The sequence below is a fragment of the Rattus norvegicus genome (genome assembly GCF_036323735.1).
Source record: "Rattus norvegicus strain BN/NHsdMcwi chromosome Y unlocalized genomic scaffold, GRCr8 chrY_unlocalized_23, whole genome shotgun sequence".
Taxonomy (NCBI): Eukaryota; Metazoa; Chordata; class Mammalia; order Rodentia; family Muridae; genus Rattus; species Rattus norvegicus.
Window position 1 is genome coordinate 448,702 of NW_026947382.1, and position 19,992 is coordinate 468,693.

At 37.7% G+C, this 19,992-nt stretch overlaps 1 long non-coding RNA gene across 7 annotated transcripts in view; it reads right to left on the reverse strand.

Moving 5' to 3' along the window:
* Nucleotides 1-322: 322 nt before the first annotated feature.
* LOC134484650 (uncharacterized) overlaps nt 323-19,992 on the reverse strand; it is a 38,696-nt gene continuing 19,026 nt past the window's right edge. For 4 of the 7 annotated variants that reach the window (XR_010062232.1, XR_010062229.1, XR_010062226.1 and 1 more), the window contains one exon: nt 16,505-19,583. This is a non-coding gene — a long non-coding RNA (uncharacterized LOC134484650). Of the gene's footprint in view, nt 480-12,232; nt 12,860-16,504; nt 19,584-19,992 lie in introns of those variants that run through there. The other 3 variants (XR_010062230.1, XR_010062231.1, XR_010062228.1) reach the window with 3 other exon arrangements.

The following is a 19,992-nucleotide window of genomic DNA, read 5'->3' on the forward strand; positions in this document are numbered from 1 at the left end:
TGACCAACACCCATGATGTCACACCCCGTCCCAGTGATGTCATGCCTGTGCCCCCTTGCAAGAATAGTTGCATCTATTCAACAGGTAACATTCTGAATGCTGCCCTGTCACCACACTCCTCCAGGGTCCCACCATTTACAGTCCCTCCTACTAGCCTCTCCCCTTTTTTCTCTGAGAGAGTGGAGGACCCCTCTGGGTACACCCAATCCCCTGGCACATCAAGTCTCTGCAGAACTAGATTCATCGTTTCCCACCAGGTCCTGGAAACGCCCGTGTGGGAAAACAGGATCCACAGACAGGCGACAGGTATAGTGAACCCACGTGAAGACCATTGTGCTCCTCTGCCTCTCTCAGTCCTTCCTTCAGCTCTTTGCTGAGAATCACTGTGCTCCGTCCGATATTTGTCCGTGCGCCTCTGCTTCTGTGTCAGTCGGCTGCTTGGTGGAGCCTTGCAGAGGACAATAACGCTACCATCCCGTCTGCAAACACAAGAAAGGACTATTAATGTCAGTGTTTGTCGTTTGCCATTAGGATAAGGCTCACATCCGGCCACTTATCCTTTGGCCATTCCCTCTTTTCCTGTTCCATTTCTGTCCCTGTGTTTCTTATGGTGGAGGCAATTTCTGGGTCAAAATTTTGGGGGTGGGTTTGGGTCCTTATCCTTCCACCTTGGTTCCTCTCTGGCTACAGAAAGTGACCATTTCAGTATCTGTATCCTCACTTTTAACAGTCTCAGCTAAAGTCACCCTCATGGACGCTGGGGTAGCCTCACACTTTCCAGATTGCAGGAAAATCATAGAGATAGCACCCATTCTGCACAGTCTTTGATTTCAGTTTATTCTCTTGGCCCTCTGTCCCTCTTGCCCGTCTCTCCCAAGAAATGATTCTCAAACCCCATTTCTCTTCCCATCCCCTTAGGCAGACAATCTTTTCCTGCCATCTGCCTCCTCTCATTAGTTTATTCCTCCTTCTGAGTGAAATTCAAGACTTTTTCTTGGCCCTTTCTACTTGTTTATCCTCTTTGGTTCCGTAGATCTTAGTGTGTGAGATCTGTACTTTATGGCTAAAACCCTCTTTTAAGTGAATATCTACATGTTACTTTGGGTCTCAGTAACCTCATTAGGACAATACTTTCTTATTCCATCTACTTGACCGCAGCTTCTCAATGTCCTTATTTTTCATATGTGTGTAGTATTCCATTGTGTAAATGAACCACATTATCTGTAGCCATTGTTTATTTGAGAGGCATCTGGCTTATTTCTATTTTCTGTTCATTGTGAAGAAATCCACTAGTAACATAATGGAGTATATGTCCTTGCCGTATGGCCGAGGTCTTTTCAGATATAAGACCAGGTGTAGTATAGCTGGGTCTTAAGGAAGAATATTCCCCATTTTCTCAGAATCCACTGGATAGATATGGAAAGCATTATAAGGATTTGCTCTTCCCCCAGCAAATGCAATTTGTATCCTGATATTTATCTGCTTCCTCAAAGGACGTTTCCCCCTGACTGGCCCTCTATCAAGAACTCAGGTGATTGTGCTCGCATATGAACCTTCTTCCCATTTTAACTGGTCAGTAGATGCTAGAGCCTATTACTGATAGCCGGAGGGGAAAGATGGTACTGGAGGTTTGACTGTGGGTTTAGGTAGAGAGGCAGAAGAGGGTAAGAGGGGAAGGGAGAGGAGTGAGGAAAAAGAGGATGAAGTAATGATGGAAAGAATCCATATTGCCTGGAGAAAGCACATGTAGCAAGGGGTTTTATGGTTGGGGAATTCATTATGATAGGGTTTGATCTACCCAATACACATTTATAGATTATAATCATACTAACCAGATTGTGTGTTTTCTTTATGGACACATTGGGTTCAGAAATTTCAACAAGCTTTCCTCAACAGTATTTCTGGATCAAATTTTCTGTTAATAGAGATCTCCCCTTGTAGTGGCTCTAACTATTTCTCAATAGTCCAGTAGACACAGCTGTTTCTTCCTCAGTCATGTCTGCTGTATTTTCTATGGATATCTGTCTTCAGTGACCAAGGCCCAGTGTTGCTTTTTCTCGAGGTCTTCAATGATCTCACCCAGAGGAGTTTCAGGTTTCTCAACTCGTTCATTCTAGTTGACCGCAGCTTCAGAATGTCCTTATTTTTCATACCTGCATAGTATTCCACTTCAAATATTTCCTGATAACAGTGAACTGTCGCGAGCAGGCTAAAATTTCCCAAGAAAACATTAAACATTCAGTCTCTAAATCTAGATCTCCTCATCCCATGATACTTGGGCTGACTGGAAGGCGTGGCATGAGCAGTTTGTTCTTACAGATATCAAAGCCATTTCCTTCTCCAGTAATGCCTGCCATCCCTCTGTCAGAGATTTTTACCCTGGTTATTTTCGGTGACTTATGTGATTTAGAAATTGTGACACAATCTGCATGCTAGAAAGCCGGAGATGTTTCAGGTTGACCCTGCTTCCTCAGCCAATGATGTCACATGTGCCCATTGGGCAACCATGTCACACCCAAACAGCAAGATGTCTTCTTTGACTCCACACAAGACTGTAAGATTGCCTTTAGTCCTGCATGCACCTTGGCAACCATGTCACACCTGACTGCAAGATAGCAACTTTGTATCTTCACCCAAAAGTAAGATTGCCTCTTTGATTCTCTTAATTCTACCCATCCGTGAGCAAGGGAGGTCTTTCTGTCTTCTGCTACCTTCCTCAGTTTCTCTCTTCAGAGACTTGGAGTTCACAACAGACATGTTTCTGATGTGCTAGGTTAGAGTTGTTTTATATTTCATATTTTATATTTTATATAAATAAAATATACCCATTGTGATTGGTGTTGCTTCCATAATTTCTTCTCAGCCTCTATGTCATTTGCATGACAGATTATTTTCATTTAATCTGTCCACTTGGCTGAAGGTGTTTTTCATATATAGGTCATTTCTGGTAAAACTTTGGGATCAAATGTGTTCACTATTATATGATGTGTGAATGGCGATACACTGAGTTCTCTATTTCCGATATCATCCCCTCGACTTCCTTTGATTGTCTTTTTGCTCTAGCTGGGAATTTAAGGAATTTACTGAAAGGATGCTGTGAGATTAGAAGTCTGTTCTCATTCTCCAATTTAGTTGAATTGCCTTTTGCTTTTCCCCCCTTATTTTGATATGAACAGTTGCCATGCTATATTGCATTTTGTGTAATATATTTTGGATTTATTTTAGTATTTTATTGCATTAGGTATGTGCCTGACATCCCTGGTCTCCCTGAGACCATAAATAGGGAAGGACGATGGATTCTTTCAAAGGCTTTTCAGCATCTAAAGAGATAGTCTTGCAATTTTTTCCTTGTTTCTTCATTCAGCTCCTTCACACCATTTTGTAATAGTGGATATTAATAATTCATATTAATATATTAATACTTACTATATTAATTTTGACATATTAATGTAATATATCAGTTACAATATTATATCACTATGTATTAATTTAATATAGTAACAATATAATAATATTAATTATATTTAACATATGAATATAATAATTTATGTATAAATACAATATGTTAATATTAATATAATATATTAATATTTGTTATAAATTATGTTAGGATATAACAATTTAATATGTTACTTTACTAAAATATATATGTACAAATTTATATATATACTTGTCATGATAAGCAACTACCACAAAGTTAAATTCAAGGGGCGCTCCCACATAAATGTGAAATGCTGTGGGCAGAATATTTTTTTTCAGTTCAGTTTGTTAATATGGTGGATCACTTTGATGGGTTTTCATAGATTGATCCACTCCTGCATCCTCAGGAAAAAGCCTAGTAGATGGCGCTGGATGGCACATTGATATGTCCTTGGATTTTGTTTTGGTGCATTTTACCTAGTATTTTTTCCACCGATGTTTGTAAGGGAAATTCGTCTGAAATTCTTTCTTTTTTGAGTCGTTTTGTGATATTGGTGTCCGGGCAACTGTGCTGTCATGGAATCAGTTTGGCGATTTTCCTTCTGTTTCTGTGTTTTGGAGTAGGTTGAGAATTCTTTGAAAATCTGGTAGGAGTCTGCACTCAATCAATCTGGTCCTGGGGATTTTTCAGTGAGGAAACTTTTAATTACTGTTTGTGTCTCTCTTGGGGTTGTAGAGCTATTTACATAGTTCATCTTACCTCAGATTACTTGTGGTCAGTGGTATTCATCTACACAATCATCCATTTAGTTCAGAGATTTTAATTTTGTAGACAGCAGGTTTTTGAGACCTAATGATTCTGTGCCTTCCATCAGTGTCAATAGGTTGACTCCCTGTTCATTTCTGATTTTGTTATTTGGATGCTGTCCTACCTTCTATTACATTATCTGTTTAAGGGTTTGTCTGTCTGGTTGATTTTCCCAAGGAATCAGTTATTGTTTTTGTTGATATTTGTATTCTCTTTGTTTCTGATGGATCACTCTCACCCCAAGTCTGATCATTTCTCTCTGTCCCCTCCTTTAATATGTATTTGATTCTTTTTATTCTAGAGCTTTCAGGTGTGCTGGGAAGTTGCTAGTATGGGGTCACTCCGGTTTCTTTATGAAAGTGCTCTCTGCTGCATGTGCACGTTCCTCTTAGCACTGCTTTCCTTATTTGCCTTAAGTTTGGAGACGTTATGCCATCATTTTCACTGAATTCTAAGAACACTTTTTTTTTTCAAGTCTTCTCTGAACTGGTGGTGCTTCAGTTTCCAGCTATTGAATTTCCATGAGTTCATTGACTTTTTGTTATTGTTTTAATCCATGGTGTTCTGAGATGTTTCAATGGTTAGAACAGTCTTTCTGTATCTGCTGTTGCTTGTTCTGTGAGGGAGAACATGTTCAGTTTAGGATAAGGTTCCGTGCAGTACTGAAAAGAAAGTGTGTACTTTTGTGTTCATGTGAAAAAATCTGTAGAAATCGGTGAGGTCAGATTAATTTAAACTCGTGTCAGTTATATCTTTATTTTTATTGTTTTCTTTTTTAGTTTCTGTCTCAATGACCTGCCCTTGTTGAGATGTCACATTGATGTCCCCCACTATTAATGTGTGAGTTTCGATGTGATATTTGAGCTTCAGCAATATTTCTCTCACTAATGTTGCTACTTTTGTCTTTGGGATATAGACACCCAGATTTGAGATGACATTTTGGTGGATTATTCCTCTGATGAATATGAAGTGTCCTTCCCCTTCTCTTTTGATTACTTTTGGTTGAAAGACTGATTTGCTGGATGTTAGAATGGCTACACCATCTTGTTTCTTGTTTCAATTTCTTGGAAAACCTTTTCCAACACCTTAGTCTGAGGCTTTGTCTATCACAATTGCTGGAGTGTTTCTTGAATGCAACAGAATGACAGATCCTGTTTTTAAATCCATTGTGTTATCCTCTGTCCTTTTATTGTTTAATAGAGGACATTAATGGTTAAAGGTATTAGTGACCAGTGATATTTACTTCATGCTATTTTGATGTTGGGGGTGTGGGGTTTTCTTGCTTGCATGTATTTTTGTTTTTGTTTTTGTTTTTGTTTTTTTGTGGGATGCTTGAGTGTGTATGTTAGTATAAAATCTGTTCTGTAGGGTGCATGTTTTTTTTTGTTTACATGCTGTTTTTGCTTTTTTTGGGGGGAGTGGTTTTAGAGTATGCAGGCGAGTATGTGCTCCCTTTCATAGGTTATGCTGTGTAATTTTTAATTTCTAGTGGGATGGTTCAATTTCTGAAAATCCATCAATATAATCTACTATAAAATGAAACTGAAAAAAAAATCACATGATAATCTCACTAGATGCTGAAAAAGCAATTGCAATCCCTCTTTATGCTTAAAGCTTGAAAGTGATAAGGGAGACCAGTCCTATGGAGAAACATAGTAGAAGCAATGGACAGCAAGCCAGTAATGAACATCAAGCTAAATATAAAGAAACTTAAAGTAATTCCATTAAAGTGAAGGACAAGTTAAAGCTGCCCACTCTCCCTATTCAGTATATTATTTCAAATTCTATCCATGGTGAAAGCATTGTTTAAATTTGGTTCTGGCATGGAGTATGGCCAAGGCCTTTGAAGGAGGAATGGCACAGTGTTTTAGAAATCCTGGAGTATGGCCCACTGTTTAGCACTGACTCATTGCACCTTGGTGAGTCATAGAACCAAGGACCAAGTGTACTGAGAACTTCATGAAGTGTTTCATTCGGTTTTTCCCCTCATATCTCTCTAATTCTAAGAAGTACATAAAAATCGTCCCGTAGCTTCCCACCACTCAGGGAGCAAAATCATTGGCATTTGCAATAATAGTGGTGGAGGTCTTTTAGGAGTTTCCTCTGTGGCAGACCAATGCTTCCACCATCACCCAAGGAAATGTAGAATAATGAGCAATGGCCATCACCCATAAAAAAATTTGGAAAAATAAAATTGTTCGTTAAGCTGTCTAACATGATTTAACTACTGGCTCTGATGTAAAAAAAAAAAAAAGAAAAGAAAAAAAAAGAAAAAAAAACAATTTAGGGGACAATTTGAAGTTCGGAAAAGCTGGGACTTTTTAAGATCTGGCATCAAGTACAATGGTGGCACCGGCTAATGGTGTGACTGTCACAGAGGCTGGACTGCTGAGGACAGATTTCTGTCCCAGTTGTACCCTCAGCTTCCTGATAGGACTTAATAAGGTTTGACATTCACAGGTGTGCATTCTGATCATTTAAAGTAGATATGACATTCTTATAAAGATATTTAGATTTGTGCTTTTTAAAAGATTCTTATTAGAGTATATTTAAAGATAAATAATACAATATTAAACCATTTCTCTCTAAATTCAAATTGCTTACTTATGAAGTTACGCTGGCCTTGGGAGTAATTTGTTTTCTTTACGTGTACTATGTAATATTTGTTCTCATACACTATTGGGTATCACTTTTCTCAGCATCAAGGACAAGAAGAAACTAGAACCTGATCACATTTGCAATTTTACATGGATTTAAAGATATCTCTAGGATATCAAAGCTACTTGTTGTGGTTTGCCATGAAGTTATCTGTATTTTGATGCTAATTCCACTACCCTAATGACAGCTGCCTACTCATGTACTCAGAACTCAGGTGACTTCTCCAGAACCACCTCCCATTGAATTTGTAAAGTACAGGTGAAGGTCAGGTACAGGATAGAAGGAGGCCTGCCATTGAAGGAGAAGGAAGGATGGGTGAGAGAGATGTTTGAAGGAGGAGGAGGAGACTAGAGGAAAAAGGAGATATAGGAAGAGAGGGTGAGAAGCCATGGCAGGTGAGGTTACTATTATGCTCTGTGTATGTACAGGTTGTTATTAATATTCCTAAGGGATGGATGGTAAAGTGTTTTGTATATTTAAGTGGGCAATTATATCTTATCAATTGGGTCAAAATGATTGTGTTATGTGTTCTTCTATGTGAGAGTTTGAATATAGAAAAGTGTGTGGCGGCAAGGGAAACTGGACGGACAGGGAGTAGGGATGTGTTTTCACCAAGATATGTACCAGATATATTGGGACACTCCGGTGCTAGTGATAGCAGGGTAAAAAAAACAAGTTTTCTTTTTTCTTTTTTCTTTTTACAACAACAGATGGCAAACCAAGGTGATGGGCAAGAATCCACTAGTAATCATAAAAATAAAATTTTTATTTTCTAAGTAAGAGGACTCTGGTGCCCTATTAATTCTTGATAACTTAAGAGCAGAAAATCAAACAAAGAAATGGGGAAACATCCTGGGCTGACAGGATGTTGGTACCATTCTGTGTAATAAGTAATGGCAGCTCAGAGAGTTAAGATATTAAAGCTGCTTTTTAAATAAAGTTGTTTAGAATGTCTTTCAGGATACTCATTTTCTTTTTAACATGGGATCCACATGGGAATTTTTGGTGGAAATCCTAGTTACACAAGGTTTTACTTCTTTTCAGGTATTATTAACAAGTGATTAAGTTTGTTTTTAGAAAGAAGAGAGTAGAGAGATTACCTGAATTAGGTGGGGATTTTCATCTACTGCTCAGAACTTAGGGAAAAAATTAGGCACTACCAAGTAGAGAGTTGTGATGAAATGTCTGTAACACCAGGGAAAGTGAATGCAGACATATATTGTAGAAGTTATTAAGGGTAAAGAAAAATCTGTGGCTTCCAGTTAGAGAGCTTAACAGATTGAGATATTTTGGGCAAAAGTCCTGGTTTAAAGTGTTCCTTATTGATATTAGAATTGATAGAAGGTATGAATTACCCCACTATATGGCTCGTTGATGAAGTCTAGTGATGGTTTTCGGTTACTTTTGATATTTACGACAATAGCAAGCTCAAATTCTCTTAACATGGGCTCCATGGGAATTTTGGGTTTATTTCCTGATATCACCAAGAACGGATTTATATCAGAATCATTTTTACATAAATTCCTTTTTTAAAAATTGTTTAATCTTTATGATGGGTGTGAATTTGAGTTTTATGCTTATATTATTACTCTGGGAGGGAGTGTAAGATCCAAGCTTCTCTTGTTTCAGATTAAGTAACAGATTATTTTGGGAGAAAGATTTTGTCCTTGTGTTTTTAAAAATTTTGCTTAGGATTCTGGAAACCTCACAGAGTCATACTGATCAGGTTTGATAGTGGTAGACCGCCTGAAAAATATATTCAGGAGAATCAAACAAAAAGATATCTCGATTCTAAACCTTTGTCTTGAGAGTTGTGTTTTGCAGACTGTGACTACTTGGAATCCTGGTCTCAATGACTTTCAGCTGGGACCAGTCAGGACATATCGGCTATTGCATTTGCTTCATTCTTCCTACCCCCTACCCCTAAGGATATCTCAACGCCCATGTACAACTCATTTCCCTGGAATATTTGGGGTGGGGCTGGAAGTGTTTATTCTAAAGTTGTTTTTTATGAAGAATTGAAAAATTGGTTGAAATTTAGCAAGGAGTAATAAGCTAGATTGAGTTATACAGTCATAATCGCCTTTGGTAACTAAGCTTAATCTTTTCTTTGTTTAGGTATAGAAATTATTGGACAGAAAAATTTAAAATTACAAGAGACAGTCCTATTATTGTTTTCATTACAGACTTCTGAGGTGCTTACACCTGTGAGTTAAGATTCAAATAGCGAAGTCATGGCTCTGACTTTGTAAGAGTACTATCAAAACAAAATTAATATATAAAGACAACAGTCCAGATTGTCTTAGATAGATAGATGCTTTTCAAAAATGTCAGAAATCCACAAAATTTGAGATTTAAAGTTATTACTTATCTTTTGTTATTACTTATCTTCTCCTAACTGTTCCCCTTTGGCAGATTTAATGATGAATTTGAACATCTCTACCTCCAAGTGAGGCAATACTTTGTGGCTAGGCAGTCACTGGAAAAAATGCCTGTTTCATCTGCAGATTAATACTATCCAGAAAAGGACAAATTATCCAGAGGATTTGACTGATAAACCCTGCCAATACAGGATAGTGAGCCCTTCCGAGTCTACATTTCAGTAGGCTGTCAGTTGATCTTGTGTCAGAAGGCTGAAGACTAAAACTCACCTGTTGCTAACAGTGGACTGTGCTAGTGGAGATTTGTCTCTACAACCTCTCAGTTCTAGAAGTCCTCTTAGGCTTCCTATGTGTATAGATATTTGGTCATTCTCAGATTTCTGACAGGGTTGGATACTGATTATAGTCTCATTGTTTATCAGGCTGTATAACTCTGACTATACATATTTTATTGGATAGTTATCAGATAGTATACAAGCTAGCCAAGACATACTATAGATTTTAAGCCTTGATGAAGCTGGAATGAAAAACTAAATGTACTTTCTAACTGGTATAGTTTTGGACTGGGTGTTGAGTATATCAAATGCTTTATAAATTGCAGAACGGTAATTATCTTACTCAATTGATATATAAATGACAAGTCTGTTTAACTGGACAAAAAGGGAGAAACGTTGTTTACAGTGAAGTTATCTGTATTTTGATCCTGATCCACTGCTTCAAGGACAGCTGCCTTGTCCTGTACTCAGAACTCAGGTGAATTCCCCAGAACCAATTTCCCATTAAATTTGTGAAGTACAGGTGAGGGGCAGGTACAGGATAGAAGGAGGCCTATCATTGGAGGAAAAGGAAGGATGGGCAGGAAAGAAGTTTGAAGGAAATAGAAGAGACTAGAGGAAAAAGGAGAGACAGGAGGAGAGGTGAGAAGCCATGGCAGGTGAGGTTAGGATTCTGCTCTGGGTATTTACTGGTTGGAATTAATGTTCCTAAGGTATGGATGGTACCAGGTTTTGTATGCTTAAGTAGGGTATTAAATCTTATCAATTGGATCAAAGTTTATTGTGTTGTGTGTTCTTTCATGTGAGGTTTTGAGTGTAAGATCATGTGTGGGACTATGAGACACTGGGCAGCTGAGGAGTGGGGATGTATTCAACCAAGATATTTAGCAGAGACTTGGGAAACTACAGTGCCAGAGATAGCGGAATATAAGACAATTTTTTTTATTTTTATATTTTTGCAACAACACATTCACTTCTGTATTTGACATGCTCTTGGTGTGTCCCTTAGGAAAGATCTATATCTGGTTCCTGACAGAATGTGCTTCTTAAGATCATCAATCTTATCTAGTTTTGGTGGCTGATTATGTCTAGCTACAGGAGGCAGACTCTAGTGGTTCTATCTCTTTGCTGCTTGGTATTTCAACTACCATCATCCCATTAGGTTTATCAGAACCTCTTGCATACCTGGCACCTGTGACTTTTCTGGGGATACCCAAGTTCACCCCCAACCACTTATGTTTATTGTCATTTATTCCACTTTTCCTACAGCTATGAGATTAGATGGAATTTAACATGGACTCTGAGCAGGTATATCAAGAATGTAGAATCCACAAATGGCAATGCCAAATAGACTCGCTCCTGTTCTTATGATACTAATAAAGTTGAGGTTTCATTGGAATTCAAATTCTTCCCTCCCTGGCAATCCTCCTGTATCTTATCTTTGGCCTGAAGAAAGAATCATCTTAAAACATCCAAAATCCTGAAATCTCACCCTTGGAACAAGGGAAGGTAGATTTTACAGAAATGATATCTAATGGGACTACATAGTCCACGCTGTCCTTTTATTTACTCAGGCAGTTATTTTTTTGCATAAAATAAAAATTTGGGAGTTTATCATTTTATGTAGGTACAAAATATTTACACTGTTAAATTCACTTCATAGTTTGGCCATGTTTGTTTCCAAAATCATTGCCAAAAAACTGGAATTTGAAAACAGTATATTTGAGTACACATTCAGGAAAATCTATAAAGTCCCCTTTCAAGGAATGAACAATTAGAAAATGAAATAAAAAATTCACTCAATTAAACATCTGTAGAGAAAAAATAGCCTGTGGGAAACAGGGAAAACCTAGGAAATTGAACTGTTTGTCACAGGAATGGACGTGGGAATAGAATTATTATCCAGAAGAATCTCCTACATCCCATGTTTCTAGATCTTTTCTACTCAATACAAGCCCGTAACTGACTTTCTCCATGTAGATCCTGTAACCACTGATGAAGCAAGAGAAGTTTCCAGCTGTAGAGAGGTGTAGTACATAAATGTTACCACTGTGTCACAGTAGACATTCCTGGAAAAGGCAAACTCGAACCTGGTGAATGTAAAGAAAGCTGTTTAGCAGGTAGGTCATGGCAGTTCTAAGTGACATCGTCATTTGGCCCTCCCTGAAAAATATCTTGTACCCTGGAGAGCCCTAGCTTTTGTGATGTCACAAAAAAAATGCATAACATATATTCCCGCAGTACCTCTAGGGATTACTAAATGGCCTCTATTTCAGTGCAAACAGCCATTTGGGAAAGAGAACAAAGACGATGTACATAACAAAATGAGTAGAAGAATGTTGGCCTTCTGTTTCAGTTTTAAAAAATGAAGAAATATGTGGAAATATTTGGGAAATACATGGGAAAGCGCAGTGAGTGCTGAGCAGGGTTTGTGAGGGTTCACTGAACACACAATCTTGATTTGAGCCTTTCACATATGGCATTGAGGAAGTGGTAGCCTTTTAGTAGCATCTGGATTTCCTTGTTTGTTATGGTTCCTGGAAGTCAGAGATTTTATTATCATTAATTTCATTATTACAAAAGCCAGGTGTTGGGACAGGTACAGTTTTTTTTGTTTGTTTGTTTGTTTTTTTTTGTTTTTGTTTTTGTTTTTTTTTTCTTTCTGAGAGTGCATGGGTTTTATTTTTTCTCCCAGAAGGAAAAAGTCCCAAGGAAAGAGGGAAAGACAAGTATTGTATCCTCAGCTCGTAGTAAACTCCTCCATGTTTTTGATTCCTACATCGCAGTTTGTGTCTGACACAGATATCTGGGAGAGAGAAATACTTCTAGTTGAGAGTTCATCATCTCAGTCTTTCCACTAGTGTTATGCTGACTACCATTCCCTGACAGTGTCCCTCTAGATTTATGAATCAATATGTCTGATTACCTTGCAGTTTTATTTACTTTTATTTCTTTCATTTTTTTTAAATTTTAAGTTAATTTTAATACTTTTTGGATATTTCTATATCTATATTTAAATGTTATTTCCATTCCCAGTTTCCTCTCCGTAAGAGACCTAAATGTTTCCTTTCCTTTACACTTAAACCACCCTTACTACCCGTTGAAATTTCCTTGAACTGGGAGTCAAACCTATGGAGAACCAAGGGCCTCTCCTTCCTTTGGTGTCCAACAATGCCATCCTCTGCCACACATGCAGTTGGAGCAATAGGTCTGTCCATGTACAGTCTTTGAGTATCTTTATAGTACCAGAAGGTTCTTGTTCATTCGCATTATTCTTCTGATGGGGTTGATAATGTCTTCAGCTCTTGTAATCCTTTCTAAAAATTTAACAACAAGAGGTCCGTTACACTTCTCTGGTTTGCCACTAGCATTCACTTCTGTAATTGACATGCTCTAGCTGTGACTCTCAGGGAAGATATATAACCTGTTACTGGCAGCATGCACTTCTTAGCTTTATTAACCTTAATCGTATCTAGTTTTGGTGTCTGATCTATCTATCTATCTATCTATCTATCTATCTATCTATCTCTGTCTCTGTCTCTGTCTCTAGCTCTATCTCTTCTCTATCTCTATATCGATTTATCTATATTATATATATATATATATATATATATATATATATATATATATATATATATATATTTGGTGGCTTATACATCTATGAATTTAGTTGAAATTTTAACATGGATTCTGAGGTCCTAGGTCAAGAATGGAGAATCCACAAATGACAATATCAATCCTGGTCTTATGTACCTATTGAAGTTTAGCTTTTACTGGACCTCAAGCCATTCCTCTCCCTTCCCATCATCCTGTATCTTTAGTATGGCTTGAAGAAAGAATCATGGTAAAACATCCAAAAGCTTGAAGTCTCACCCTTGGAACACAGGAAGGTAGATATTACTGAAATGATATCTAATGGGACTACATAACCGCATTGTATAGTCCATGCTGCCCTTTGATTTACTGATATCAGGTAATTTTTGCATAAAATAAAAATTTGGGAGTTTATCATTTGAAGTAGGTACACAATATTTACACTATTACATTCACTTTTTAGCTTGGCCAGCTTTTTTGCAAAAATCATTGCAAAAAACTAGAATTGCAAAACGGAATTTTTGAGGACACATTCAGGAATATCTATAAAGTCCGCTATCAAGGAATGAACAATTAGAAAATGAAATTCAAAATCCACTCAATTAAATATCTGTAGGGAAACAAAGGCCTTTGGGAAACAGATAGAACTTAGGAAATTGAACTGTTTGTCACAGGAATGGAAATGGGAATAAAATTATAATACAGAAGAATCTCCTACGTCCCATGTTCCTAGATATTTTCTACACATGCCATACCCTTTATAGCTTTCTTCATTCAGAGCATGTAACCACTAATAAAGCAAAGAGAACTCTCTAGCTTTAGAGAGATGTTCTACATAAAGTTTTCCACTGTGTCAAAGGACACACCTGGAACATCACCCTAGAATCTGGTCGATATAAAGAAAGCTCTTTAGGAGGTAGGCCATGGCAGTTCTCAGTGACATGATCATTAGGCCATCCCTGAATAATCTCTTGTATACTGGGGAGCCCTAGCTTCTCCTGTGATGTCACTAGTGTTTTCCTGACTGCAACTTCCTCTCAGACATTCATTCAGTACCTCTAGATTTTATTAATAGGCCTTTATTTCAGTGTAAACAGCTATTTGGGAGGGAGAACAAATAGAATGTAGATATGAGAAATGGGGAGAAGGAAGTTGGCCTAGGGTTTTAGTTTAAAAAACGAAAAATATATGGTACATGGAAAAGCACAGTGAGTGCTGTGTAGGGGTTGTGAGGGTTCACTGAACACATAGACTTGATCTGAGCCTTCCACATATGGGATTCAGAAGGTGGGACCCTCTCAGTAACATCTGGATTTCCTTGATTGTTATGGTTCCTGGAAGTCAGAGATTTTTTATCATTAATTTCTTTATTCCAAAAGTCAGGTATTAGGAAGTGTACAGTTGTTTTTCTGATAGCTCATCGCTTTCATTCTTTTTGCCCAGGATAAAAAGGTCCTAAGGAAGGAGGGATGACAAGTATTGTATCCTCAGCTCAATGTAAACTCCGCCTTGATTTGGATTCCTATACTGCACTTTGTTTCTGACACTGATATTTGGGACAGAGATGTGCATCTAGTTAATATATCGTCATCTCAGTCTTTCCACCTGTATTACTCTGATTACCATTCCCTGATACATACCCTTTAGATTTCTGCATCAATATGTATGATTCATTGATAGTTTTCTTTTCTTTTACTTCTATCATTTTTTTAGGAATTTTTAATGCTTTTTTAATTGGATACTTCTTTAATTACATTTCAAATGTAATTTCCTTACCCAGTTTCCTGTCCATAAGAGCCCTAACCTGTCCCCTTCCCCTTTTTCTATAACCCATCTTACTGTCTCTTTACATTCCGTTGAACTGGGAATCAAACCTAGGGAGGATCAAGGGCCTCTTCTTTCATTGGTGCTCACGAAGGCCATCTTCCGCTTCATATGCAGTTGAAGCCATTGGTCTGTCCATGTGCAGTCTTTGAATATTGATTTAGTACCAGAAAGGTTTCATTCATTGGCATTGTCCTTGTGGGGATTAAAGCCCCATTCAGATCTTGTAATCATTTCCCAACATTTACCACAAGAAGTCCATTTTCATTCAGTTCATGGGTTTGTCACTATCATTTACCTCTGTATTTCACATATTCTAGCTGTGTCTCTCAGGAAATGTCTATATCCGGTTCCTGGCAGAATGCACTTCTTAGCTTCATCAATTTTATATCATTTTGGTGGCAGATGTATATATATACTTTTTGTGGCTCCTACAGCCAGGTGGTTAGTTGGAATGTTAACATAGAATCTGCCCAACTAGGTCAAGAATGTAGAATTCAGAAATGACAATGTCAAATAGACTCCCTCCTGTATTATGAACATATTGAATTTGAGGTTTGACTGATAACCATGCCGTTTTTCTCCCTGCCTATCCTCCGGTATCTAAGGTTTCTACTTAAGAAAGAATAATGATAAAACATCCAAAACCCTTAAGTCTGGCCATAGGGACACAGGAAGATAGGTAGTGCAGAATTGATATCAAATGGGACTATAGAACCGAATTCTGTACCCCATCTTGCCCTTTGCTTTGCTGATGCCTTGTAATTATTACATAAAAGAAGCATTTAGGAGTTTAATATTAGAAGTGAGTACACAGTATTCATACCGTTATGCTCACTCTAAAGATGGGCACACTTTGTTGTCAAAATCATTGCAGAAAATGGAATTGGAAAACAGAATTTTTGAGTACACCTTCAGGAATAATTATGAATTCCCCTGTCAAGGAATGTACAATAAGAAAGTGAAATACAATATTCATTTAATTAAAGGTCTGCACGGAAAATACTGGCCATTGTGATACATAGATAACGAAGAAAATTGAACTCTATGTCTCAGGAATGAACCTGGGAATAAAAATATTATCTAGAATTATCTCCTACACTACATGTTCCTAAATCTTCTACCCATGGCAAGCCCCTGACATACTTTCTCCATCTCAAGTAACAGCTAATAAAGCAAAGAGAAGTCTCTACCTTTAGAGAGAGGGAGTACATAAAGGTTTCCCCTGTGTCACAGGAGACATATGTGGAATGGGCACCTTTGAATCTGGTCAATGTAAGGAAAGCTTTTTAACAGGTAACATCTCAATGACATAATCATGAGGCCCTCCCTGAAACATCTATTGTAACCTGGAGAGGACTAGCTTCTTCAGTGATGTCACAAGTGTTGTTGTTACTGCAACTCCATCCAGATATCCCTTCAGTACCTCTAGTATTTACTAATTAAACTCTAATTCAGAGTATCCATTGTGGAGTGAGAAGAAAGAGGATGAAGAGACCAGAGATGGGAAGGAGGAAGCTGGTCTTCTGTCTTGATATAAAAAAAGGAAGAAATACACGGTCCTTGGGAAAGCTCAGTGAGTCCTTGGTAGGAGTTCAGTAGGATCACTGAAGAGATAGACTTGTTCTGAGCCTTCCACATATGGGAATCAAAAGCTGTGAGCCTCTCACAAACATCTGGACTTCGCAGTTCTTATGGCTCCTGGAAGTGAGAGATTTTATATCATTCATTTCTTTATTCCAAAGTTTTTGGAAGGTCACAGATGTTTTCCTGAGAGCTCATTGCATTTATTCTTTTTGTCAATTATAAAAATGTCCTAAGTAAGAAATGAAAGACAAGTATTGTGTTGTCTGCTCAGAGTAAACTCCTCCATTCTTTGGATACCAATAGTGCAGTTTCACTCTTACACTAATATCCTGGAGAGAGAAGTGCTTCTAGTTGAAACATCATCATCTCAGACTTTCCACAATTATTTCCACTGAATAAAACTTTAGATTTCTGAGTCAATTGGTGAGATAAGCTTGCAGTTTTCCTTTATTTCTTTTCTTTCCTATTCTTTCTTTCTTTTTTTAAATTTTTTAGCAAAACTCTCAAAACTCATCCTTGGTGATGATGTACATTAGACCCATCAGATGAAATGAATTGAAAAACTCTCTAGGGAATGAGAGTGGTAAGGAAATCACATTGATGTATCATAAATGCAGTGCTAAGAGCAATATTCAGACTAGTCTGTGGAGATGCTGCCTTCATCAGAGACCACAGACCTTTAGTGGAGAATGATTCAGAATTAAACTGGGAAGGGAAAATGATGGTTGATATTGTTCTAGTAGATCTCACAACATTAAATAAGTGTTTCTTCCAGATCACTGAATGATTACTGTAAAGCAAATCCCGGAATGAACTTATGAGACCCACCATCAGACTGTGAAATAATTTGTGAAAGAAGAAATCTGTGTCTCTCCAGGGACAAACTGTTGCTTTCAAACCAACAGTAAAGTGTCCATTCTATGAATGATACATAGATATATACATATTATAGCAGGATGGATACAGAGTTTCTTCAGGTCCATGAATGAAGTATTCAGCAATTGTCCTGGCTCAGCAATAAAGGTAATTTTTGCCAACTCTTGAGAACTGAGCTCCTTCACTAGGAGCCCCATGATTGAAGGAAAGAACAAACTTCAGACAACTTGTTTCAGATTTTTATGTAGTTCAGGTTTCCTGGTCTTGGTCCTCAGAAGGAAGGACATCTTGCTTTCCAATTCTTGTTTATCCTATAATCCTTCTCTCTGCTGCACTCATGCAAATAAATTACTGTGCATTTCTTTAATAGGATACAATGCTCTTTTAATTCGGTTGACAAGAACTATAGAATATAAGTAGGACTGTATCAAAGCAGCGTATGAATATCAGACTAAGGGTATGTGGCCATTGGAAATTTGTAACTGAGCTGAAACTCTTGCTAGACTCAAACTGCAGTAAAAGGTCTTCTCTAGATACCTGGTGTAGTAGTTCGTGTTCCCTAAGAGATAGTAAAGGATGAATCTCTCTGTACAGAGCTATCGAACTAGTCACAATTATCACACACTATGGACCACATACTTTAACACTGGCTGACTATTTTTAAAGTCCTAGAATCCATTATTTTATTAGTTCAAAAGGCTAGATGTCACATCTGGTCATTTGTATATGGATACATCTTCAGTATGCAGGTTCTAATGTCTGTGAGTGTTTGGTAGCATTGTTAGTGCAAAAATGAAAAAGTAAATGCTTCTTTCTTCCATGTTTTCTATAGGGATTCAACTAGAATGCATGGTTTAGAATACATTGGGTTTGCCACTCTCAAACAGACCAGTATCTTCAACTGAACATTCTATTCTGGGAAGCTGCACCCTGTCAGCATGGCTCACGTGTATGTGAACTGCAAGATCTAGTCTGAGAAAGCGGTCCTGTTCATCGATCCCACCTGCCCCTATGAAAGAAATACCCAAGACTTCCTCAATCAACTCCTTTGCAAACATGGTCTTCTGGGATTTGAAGACATTACATCTACTAACAACACCAATGCGATTCAAAATTACTTTCAACAGCTGCCTGGAGTGAGATTTGTTCCTTGGGTCTTTATATGTAGAGAAAGACTGCATAGGCAGACACAGTGATCTAATCTACCTGCAACAGAATTAAGAGATGATGATGTGGCTGAAGCAGATTGGAGCTCTGCAGTTATAAAAGGGATGTCAGTAAAAGCCCATGCTGACAGCAGACATTCAGACATCCTGAAACCATGCTGAGAGTTGATGTTTGTCACAGATGATTTCAGTATTTTCTTATGATTGGGATTTTCAACAAATTGGCTTTTATTCTATTCCTCAGTGCAAAAAATCTGTTGCTGTTGGCCTCAAACCATGGGTTAGGGAAACTTAAGAGACAACAGTGGTTTCATTATCCAGTCTTCATGTGCTGACATGTCTCTACCTCTAAGTCCATGTTTCACAATCCAGTGGATTTAAATCTCCAGGGAATCAGTTACTGTTTTTCTACCATGCTGGTCTGCTGAAGTCATTTTATAGAAGTCTACTTCCTAGTAATTATTAAAGTATTGAATATTGTGAAGTTGTTTATGATCTACACACAGGCCTTTCATGATCCAATCATGTACCATCCCACTTCTGCATTTGCAGCTCTCAGCCAGTGTTCTCAACCTATCCATCCAACGACCCACAGAAGTCCACAGTTGCATGAGGATGCTGTTTGAAAAACAGATGAATAGCTTAAGCATAGTTGTTCTTCACTGTAGCCATATTAACACATACCGCAGAGCACTGATTCATTCAGCTCTGTTTGTAGTATTTAATTGCCCATAAAGCCCCAAACAGTTGTGAGTTGATTTTGTCAGAGTACCAGCAAAGTCAAATATGAAATGCAAAATTTCAGAATTCTCCTTCCAAGGCTGTTTGTGAAAGAAGTTGTTTGCAAAACACTGTACTAATAAATTTATTCCATTCTCACTTTGATATTTTGATTTGATATCTTGAAGTGCCATTTAATTATCATTGAAGTGCAGGTTCCGTCTATTGTCTCCTGAGAAGGATTCATTCCTCAAAAGGTAGTATCTGCAGATGCCTGAAAAAATAAATATAAAGACGAGATATTGATGAAGTTCTAGGTTAAAGAAGCAACATCCCACCCCAAAGATCCATATAAGAAATACATTTTACATTGACCTTATATTATGCAGAAATTATTCACATATTCCCTCTATCTCTGGGGTTTAATTAATCTCAGATGAATAGTTGACAACCAAGAGTAGCCCATAGTATCATTTTACCCTCTTCACTAATAATTTTGAGCAAATGGAACACTAAAAGATCACAAAGAAGAAATGGTTATATCAAAAGATACATGTGGGTCAGCTTTAACTCTCATGGTCAAGGTGATTTTGGACACGGTCGTTATGGTCATGGATTGCTCTCATAAGACTCTGCAGAAATTGTTCCTACTGCCTCACTTTAAGCTCAAGGAAGTCCAAGCT